This window comes from Mustela erminea, chromosome 8, assembly GCF_009829155.1.
Source record: "Mustela erminea isolate mMusErm1 chromosome 8, mMusErm1.Pri, whole genome shotgun sequence".
NCBI lineage: Eukaryota > Metazoa > Chordata > Mammalia > Carnivora > Mustelidae > Mustela > Mustela erminea.
Window position 1 is genome coordinate 3,448,176 of NC_045621.1, and position 9,889 is coordinate 3,458,064.

A 9,889-nucleotide genomic window follows, 5' to 3' on the forward strand; every position below is an offset into this window, starting at 1 on the left:
TAATTCAGCATTAAAATAAAGAACTGCTTTTTCTGGACATATTCTCTTCCCTTCCCTGGCAGTTACTGGTACCAACTTGCTCTTAATTATCTCCCATTCAATGCTAGTCATAACCGCCCGCCTACTTCACACTCATCAGGCCAGCCCGCAGTGCTCACCCCAGCCCCCTCCGGCTGAATCATCTTCTGCCACCCACGTCCTTTCCCACTGCCATTTCCTTTCTTACTTTTCAAAGGGACAGTCTTGCTTTTCCAAAGCTTTTTTCTTCATTCTGTGTTATGTGCCCTTTATATTCTAGAAAACTGCAATTCTAAGGAAATTTTCTTCCCATCACTGACGACAAATCATGCTTAATACATCATAGAATCTATGCTTATTAGCTACCCATTAATTCCTGTGTACTTTAGGGAAAAGTGGGATTTGAGAAACTGGACATTCATTACCTTGACTCTAACATACGAAAGATAAAAGGGACTCATTTTTGTAAGTTTCTACCTTGGCAGAGACGCAGGAAATCCCAGGCCTGGGCTATATAAATAGTCAGCCTTCGGATTGACATTCGTGTGTTCAGGATTCTCTTACTGATTTTTTAAAAATTCTACAGTCAAGTCCTTTCAATCATTAACGCTCAAGTCTCCATTTCCCCTTAGGCACAAAGACTCCTACAGAGAATGACTCCTACAGAGTGTGGAGCTTGGAGGCACAAGGATTTGATACCTGACGGTATCCAAGCTCTGAGCTGCTAACAAACTTTGTGCCAACACGAGCCCAGACCGTGACAGCACAATTAAATGTTTCATCTGCACACATTATTTACTTAGTAATCTCAACATTTTCAGGAGGTAGCCATGCATGAAAGAGAAATCTTGGGCATGTATGGGACAAATCATTTGTCATTATCTCATAAAGATTCCTAACACAGGTCTTACAGTGACCCCAACAAGCAGAGGGAGAAAAGAGGAAGCCAAGGTCAAATGGTGAGTGACGGCCCCATTGAGGGGGTCCCTCTTCATTAAGAAGTTCCGGTTAAAAGAGATACCCTTGGCCAACACCTCATTTTATGTGAGAAAAATGAGCTTCAAAGGCCTGACTTGTCCAAAGTCATGACGGAATTAGTTTTTAAAAATTAGAACCCAGCTATTGGGGCATCTGGGTGGCTCAGTCAGTTAAGTGTCTGCTTTGGCTCAGGTCGTGATCCCCAGGGTCCTGGGATCAAGCCCCGCATCTGGCTCCCTGCTCAGCGGGGAGTCTGCTTCTCCCTCTCCCTCTGCTCCTCCTTCCTGCCCCGTGCTTTCACTCCCTTCCTGTCTCTGAAATAAATAAATCTTTAAAAAAAAGAAGAAGAAGAAGAACCCCAGTGTTGCCACTGATAAGAGGAAATCTGTCTTTGTGAGGGCTGGCACCATGCTCGTCCCTTATCATTTCACCAAATCCTCACAATAACCCCCAGAAAGGCATCGCTATCCCCATTTGAAAGATAAGAAAGCCGAGGGTCATGAAGACAAGAAATTATTCCAAGTTCACACACACACACATGCACACACACACGCACACACACACGCACACACATGGCAAGTGATGCTGCCACGTGGAACTTCTGGCCGGTGTCCACAGCTAGTGGTCCACAGCCCCGTGCACACTCACGCAGGAAGTGAACAGTGAACTGAGCGTCCCAGAGGGTCGCGGGCTGAAGGCCACGGCAATCCCTGGGCTGCTGTTGGTGTGTCGGTAAACATCGTCTTTATCTCCATAATGAAAACGTGCGGTTGTAGCTCCTTTTGTGCTGTTACTGTTATTGTGTTGTTGTTATTTTTTGTTTTGTTTGTCTCTTTAGCCACAAAGACCATCCTAAGAAGCAGACGGCAAACAGGCCCTTTCACGAGTTACCGCCTGGAGTCCACACGGCCAGTACGTTTTAGGAGACAAGAAAGTAATCATACTCTCACAACCCTTAGCATTTTCCCCTGAGGACTGAATGGAAAGGATTTCTGTCTTTTTCTTTTCTTTTTTTAAAAAATTATTTTATTTTTTAAAGATTTTATTTATTTACTTGAGAGAGAGAGAGCATGAGAGGGGAGAGGTCAGCAGGAGAAGCAGACTCCTACTGAGCAGGGAGCCCGATGCGGGACTCGATCCTGGGACTCCAGGATGATGACCTGAGCCGAAGGCAGTCGCTTAACCAACTGAGCCACTGAGGCATCCCCCTTTAAAAAAAAAAAAAGATTTATTTATTTTGGAGAGAGAGTGGGGAGAGAGGGAGAGAGCGAGGCAGAATCCTTAAGCTGATCCCACTCTTAGCAGGGAACCCAGCACGGTGCTCGATCTCACGGCTCTGAGATCATGACCTGAGCCGAAGTCAAGAGTCAGCCATGTAACCAGGTGAGCCACCCAGACACCCCAATGAATGGGAAGTATTTCTGAGGGAAGTTGGATGAGGGATGACAGATCGCAGCCCTGCCCATCCTTGGAAGTCTGGAACTGAAAGGAAGTGTTTAAGATCTTTGCTCTTACTTTAGGTTTGATTGGTGGGAAAATTATTATTTTAATTTATCTGCAGTTACACACAGCACAATTCTGCTTTACTCAGAAAATAAAGGAATCTACTTTTGAATAAAGATCTGACTTGTGTCACTGTAACAACCTTTGCATCAAAAATGAGGTAGGGAAAATTAGGAGATAGAGATAATAAAATAACAAAATTTAGCGTGTAGTTTCTCTAACGATTTGTGAATAGGCCCTCTAAATCACAATAATGCATCTTAAATGTGCGCACATTAACTTGGTACTCACTTTGTGCAGTCGTCCCCTGTCTCCAAACCTTCTCGACGCCCCACCCAACGTCCAGGGCACATTCCCTTTCTCAACTCCATGAGCTCATGTCTTTTCAATTGTCCAGTCATCCCTAAAATTATTACCTTTCAGGATGTTTTTTGGTACTAACTGGAAGTGTGGTGGTGATTTCCTTTGGAATATCTGTCTGAAACAACCTTTTATTCACTTATAAAGTGAAAGTCTAGATTAGATCATCATTGAGGTGTCTTCCAGATCTTAAATTTTTTGCGTTTCTAGTGCAATGTATGAAATCAACAAACATGTATTGAGCACCTACTAAATGTCAGGCATCGTACCAGAAATTGGGGGAAGCAGGATGTAGTCCCTCCCCTCAACCGTCTTATTCTATGGCTGGGGAGAGGGATCAGATACAACTAATTATCACTCAACATTAAAAATGATAAAATCAAGGTATGTGTATGGGGATCAAGTGTCTAATTCTGTCTAGATGGTTGGTGAAATAAAACACAGAGAAGATGGAATCTGAGTTGAGCCTTGAGAAATGAGTTAATAGGCCCAGACAAGAAGGCAAGGACTTTCTAGATAGAAGGAACAGCTTGAGGGACGGCACAGAAAATGGGAGTATCTGGGCGGAGCAAAGAGAGCACAGAGGAGCCTCTGGTGGGCAGCAGGACCCAGACCGCATCCTCCGAGAAGTCAGTTATCCGGCATGTTAGTAACCTAGGGCTGCCAGATAAAATACTACAGACTGAGTGGCTTAAACAGCAAAAATTTGTTTTCTCACAGTTCTGGAGGCTGGAAGTCCAAGACTGAGGTGTCAGCAGGGCTGGTTTCTCCCCAGACCTCTGTCCCTGGCTTGTGGACAGCCACCGTCTTGCCGCACCCCTCACTGCCTCACAGCACCCAGACTAGCTCTCCTCAGGTCAGTGTATTGAAACTCAGCCGCCTCATTCATACGAAAACTCTTAGGCCTCCCCCAAATGGCTGCACATTCTGATTTCACATTCAACTTTTAAATGTAACAAACGGTAGCCGACAGACTGTGTTTTCCAGAGACGGCCGCACCAACCTCTCCCGTCCCTCCTCTCTCTTCCAGTGTAATCTAGCCACTGCCCATCAGCAAGTGGAGGCTCAGTCTTGTCCCTTTGAACCTGGAGCGGATCTCGTGACTCACTTGTTACTAACACAGCGGCACTGCATGATTTCTGAGGCCACGAGAAAAGGCCATGATCGTGCCCTGGTTTCTCTTAGAACACTCACCTTCTGGAAGCCCCTCTTTGTGGCCTTCCCTCTCAGAACCCAGTCACCAGCCGTGAACAGCACAAGCCACGTGAAGAGGCCCTGGGTAGGGGTTCTGGGCAATGGTCCCGGCTAAACCCAGCCTTTCGCTGTTCCAGCCCAGGAGCCAGACAGGTGTGTGAGACGCCATCTTGCGACTGGAACCTCTCGTCCCAGGTACTGCAGACGTCGTCTTCCTACCTGAGTCTTCCTAGCTGAGGGCCAGACATCGGAGAGCAAAGAAGAGCTGCCCCTACCTGTTCACAATAAATTCCTGATCCACAGACTCTAAGAGTGTAATAAAATGATTTTTTTTCATGCTGCTAAGTTTAGGATGACTTATTACATAGCAATAGTAACTGACTCAGACAATCAGACCACTAAGGGAAAAAGATTTCGGAAAAAATACTTGAAGTAGATGTATGGAATTGTTGAACCACGATATTGTACACCTCAATATTTTTCCTGAAAACTTCCCTATTTATAATATGGCATATGATTTTATGTTCACGATAATATTCCAGTCTCATTAAGAAACTGTTAAATTTGGTTTGGGATACATTCCTTTAGAAGGGAAGAGAAATAGATCACACATTTTGGAAAGGTTACACCTCAAATTGGTTAGTATTTAAAATGTCCTGGTGCTTTAAAAGGAATGTAAGTTTCCATAATCAGGAAAATTAAAATACATAAACTTTCTCATTCTTTCATAATATGGATAGATTAGGCTTTACTATAATTTTTAATTGAACATATTTCATATTTATTGGTGTTTGTGTTGCTTGTCAAAAGTAAGTCTTGGGAACTAGCATATTATTATTTGTATATATACATTCTCTTTTTCAACAAAAAAATTGAACAGGCTTTGATGTTTGCTTAACCAGTTTCATACCCCATTAGGCATACCACATATGGATAGAATCATCACGAAGAAACACACTTTGACAATGCTAATGATGTTAAATTATGACCTCTCTAGAGACCAGGGACCATGCACTACTATTCATTTGTATATCTCTGATATTGCCTAGTTCAGTGCTTTGTATATAATAGAAGCTCGAAAGTGATTTAATGAATTGAATTAAATTGACATAATTATGATAAGCTCTTTGAATCACTTAAGTCTAAAATTTTTTTCCAGAACACTATAGAGAAATGAGCAAAAAAGACCTGAAATAATTAACCTCAAGTAATACAAAATAGCCATGTAAAATACCACCCACTTCTAAAATGGATATACAGATGCATTACAATAAATGTACCACATGACAGACTTCTCTAGTTTTATTTCCATGGAGTTTCACACCATTAAAATGGTATTGCAGTTCAGGTCAGGACTAACACTGAATGAGGATTCTGCATATGGTTACATATAGCTGCGTATATGTGTCTGTGTGTGGGCACATGTGGGTATGTTTAGAAGGAAAGCAGATTTATTAGCAGAAATGGAATTTCGGGTCTCATGATCCCATCACAAATACTCTTTGCAAAGAGCAGTCACTGGGTGAGCAGGGCCTGGTGGATGTACCTAAGGACACCCAGGGCACAAGCAACCACGTTAACGTGAAGAGTGCTAGCTTTCCTCCTGGAGACCAGCAAAGCCAAACTACTCTTCCTACCCCTTCCCCATAGGACCCCCATGAGCATTCATCCAGCAGAGCCGGGCCCCGACCAGAGACGAGTCAGGTAGAGGTTTGCTCTCAGTTGTTCTTTGGTGTGGCTCAAGAGTGCAGGGATGAACTGTTGACCGAAATTTTATCTTTGCTGATAATTTAACTATGTGCAGAGAGTTTAATTGCAGCCAGGGTGAAATTAAACTTCAACTCAAAATATATGGTCCTTGTCCTCCACAATTTATAAACCAGTGAGAAGGATGGGTGCAGATGTTTCTAGCTAGCTATAGTCATTTCTGACTGCAGAAGTCGGACACTAATCTATAAACTGAGTAAAGTGCTGCATGGGGATTCTGAAAGGGGTGGTCCCTACCTCTGAAAATGTGGAGAAAGATACAGATCTCACCTGAATCTCACTTTTGGTAAATGGTTCTGATGAAACCAACTAGCACCAAGAATCTGTAAAATGCTTTAAAAAAAACAATAATAAGGGGCGCCTGGGTGGCTCAGTGGGTTAAGCCGCTGCCTTCGGCTCAGCTCATGATCTCAGGGTCCTGGGATCGAGTCCCACATCGGGCTCTCTGCTCAGTGGGGAGCCTGCTTCCTCCTCTCTCTCTGCCTGCCTCTCTGCCTACTTGTGATCTCTGTCTGTCAAATAAATAAATAAAATCTTTAAAAAAAAAATAATAAAATTACTTAATTTACTGAATATATATACAAAGTCCAAGATACCAGCACCATGCTATGTACTCAACCGCGTTCCTTATGTAACCCTTAAAAGAGCCCTAGAAGTAGGTTCTGTTATTATCCTTGTTTTACAAATAAAGAAACTGAAGTTTAGAGAATCAACTTATGCAAGGTCATACAGTTAGAAAATGACAGAGCCAGGATACCAGTCCATACCTGTCTGACTCCACAGCTCAAGATTTGATTTAATTACTATGCAATGCGTATCTCTGTCTTCCCCCAACCGTGTGTGTGTGTGTGTATTGTATTTTATAAATGAAGAAACCCAGATTTGCAAAAGTCAAAAGACTTTCTTATTTCTCTATCACTGGAATTTTTGACAAAGAAAGCCAAAAGACATCAAACAAACAACATAGAACACTATCTTCAAATAGTATATCTATAGAGATCAGGGTACTTGAAACTAAATTTTGCACTAATCACTGTTAAGAAAATATCTGTGTTCTTGGCCTGCACAACATATGACTGATGTTTAAAAATAGTTCTATGTTCTGATTTCCCCTTGTCCTTAAGAAAGAAAAGAAGTTTAACACAAGACTTAATTTGTAACTCAAGATTTATCTGCCTTTATGTACACAAGAGTCTTCGTTGTCTTGAAGCTTTTCCAGTTAATTACTAATTAATTATATATTTCAAATTGGTCATAATACGTTTCTTTAAAAAGAGTAGAAAGCTTTATTGGTAGGTTACAATTATAAGATTATACAGTTCCCACAACTAATTTAAAAGTAATTAATGAAGGCTCAAGTTTCAAAATGGCAGAAACATTCCAACGTCAGAATTATAGGAATCCCTGAAGGGGAGGAGAAAGAAAGAAGTCTAGAAGATATAGTGGAACAAATTCTCCATGAAAATGTTCCCAATCTCGCAGATGGAACCAGTGTTCATGTACTAGAGGCAGAATGGTCTCCCTCCAAGATTATAGAATCTCGAAAGTCCTCGAGACACCTAATAGTAAGAATGAGGAATTATAATTGTAAACAGGCTCTCTTGAAGGTAGCTAGGACAAAGAAGCTCCTTACGTACAGAGGAAGGCCCATCAGAATAACGCCAGACCTGTCCACAGAAACCTGGCAAGCCAGAAAGGGCTGGCAAGATATATTTAGGGCACTAAATGAGAAGAACATGCAGCCAAGAATACTTTATCTGGCAGAAACATTTCAAAATGTTTATTTCCAGGTCACCAGGAGTAGCAAGAACCTTTTCAAATGTTTATTTTCAGAAGTGTCAACATTTCCTATACCAAAATACATAGACCACAATCTTTGAAGAAGATCTCTATGGCATGCTAGTAACACAATCAGTTATATACCACACCATGTCGGCCATTCTACCCACCCGGGAGAGGGGGAGGCGACTTTAGTAGCTTATTCCCTTTGAAGCCCAAAAGGCAATAATTACTCTCCACTTGAGAACAGAATTATAGCCTTCAACCAGAAAGTTAGTTTGCCAACTGATCCTTGGTTTCCAAATTAACCAACAGGTATACAGTAGGGCACAATGCTACAGAAAATGGACAGGGGTACCTGGGGGGTTCAGTCAGTTAAGTGGCCGACTCTCAGTGTTGGCTCAGGTCATGATCTCAGGGTCCTAAGTTCAAGTTCCTTGTCTGGCCCCATGCTCAGTGGAGAGTCTCCTTGAGATTCTCTCTCTCCCTCTGCCCCTTCTCCTGCTCTCCCTCTCTCTCTCTCTAAAATAAATAAATAGGGGCGCCTGGGTGGCTCAGTGGGGTAAAGCCTCTGCCTTCGGCTCCGGTCATGATCCCAGGGTCCTGGGATCAAGCCCCGCATCGGGCTCTCTGCTCAGTGGGGAGCCTGCTTCCCCTCTCTCTTTGCCTGTCTCTCTGTCTACTTGTGATCTCTGCCTGTCAAATACATAAATAAAGTCTTTTAAAAAATAATAAATAAATAGATCTAAAAAAAAAAAAAAGAAAGAAAGAAAGAAAGAAAGAAAGAAAATGTAAAGATGGGCATCTGGTATCCCAGATTAGAATAAGCAAAGAGCAGAGAGCAAACTTAAGTATGTGCTTCGCGTACCACAGAATGCCAAAAGCGTTTACAAGTAGTGGGTTGAAAGTAGACTTTAATGAACTACATTATACTGACATTATGGATCATAATTTTAAAAATTGGGGGGAGGGGTCTCCTGGGTGGCTCGGTCAGTTAAGTGCCTGCCTTTGGCTCAGGTCATGATCCCTGAGTCGCAGGATTGAGGCCGGCATCAGGCTCCCTGCTCAGTGGGGAGTCTGTTTCTCCCTTTCCCTTTCCCCTCTAAACCTCACCCTGTTCATGCTCTCTCTCTCTCTCTCTCTCAATAAATAAACACAATTTTAAAAAATTGTTTTGAAATACATGTATGAGACGTTGAGGGGTTGTGGGAAGGCCTCCCAACCTTTTTGGCGGCTGGGATCACCAAAGGCAATCAACACTTCTTTATATCTCAAAATAGAACAATTTGGCATAATATACAATTGATTAGCCAGAATCTCCCCCAAAAGTCTTTATTTGTGACAAATATTGGAAACCTTCGATTCAGTTCATAAAATGGTTCTAGTCAACAACAGAACCTATTTCTAAGTTACTGTCCGGTGTGACTTGGTGGTTTGAGCTGAGGTTTCAACAGAGGTTGCAGCGGATGTTTGCTGAATGTATAAATTATGAAGGAACTAGAAGCAGTACACCTAGATTCAAAATTCACCTTTTTTTTTCATTTCTAATCATGACCTTGGATCACTTACCTTGAGCTTAGGTCTCTACAGCCATAAAATGAAAATTATATGCCATATATACTTTATGGAGTTGTTAGGATGATCAAATGAGATAATATAGTAAGATCATCTCATTAAGGTAGTTAAAACTCTTATTTGGGTATGGGAGAATTAGAAATGAGACACCTATTTGAGGAATTATATTAAAATCCTTTATAACCGTCCCATAATCATTCATTCATCAATAGATATAGAATACTGCAGGCATGGTATTAGGTACAGAGAAATTTTGTGATAAAGCCTCAGGAAATAAGATTTTTTATATCCATTTTCACATAGTCTACAAACTACGTAGTCTTTGATATAGCATACAGTTGATTGTATTTTCAACATAACCTCTCTCTGTGGTGCCCTTCCATCTTCAAGAATAAGAGATGAGGTGAGAGTGTCTGTTTTACAAACTGCCTAGTGATTTTCAAAAATCAAAGTTTAATGGTTTTTTTGTTTGTTTGTTTGTTTTTAGAGTCATGAAATAGGTGTGAATGTCAAAACTGCCCAACCAAAATGTTACCCCCTCCAGGACCTCACAACCAAAATGTCACCTCCTCTTAGAGGCACCCTCTTTCTCTCTGGTCTCTAAGAGTTCAGTAATGTTTTCCCATCTGCCTGGATCCCTGTCTCCCGGCCTCCCCGGCCCCGTTCACTCGGCTCCCGATCTAAACTCTGGCGAGCTCTTCAGTCATTCCCCGTC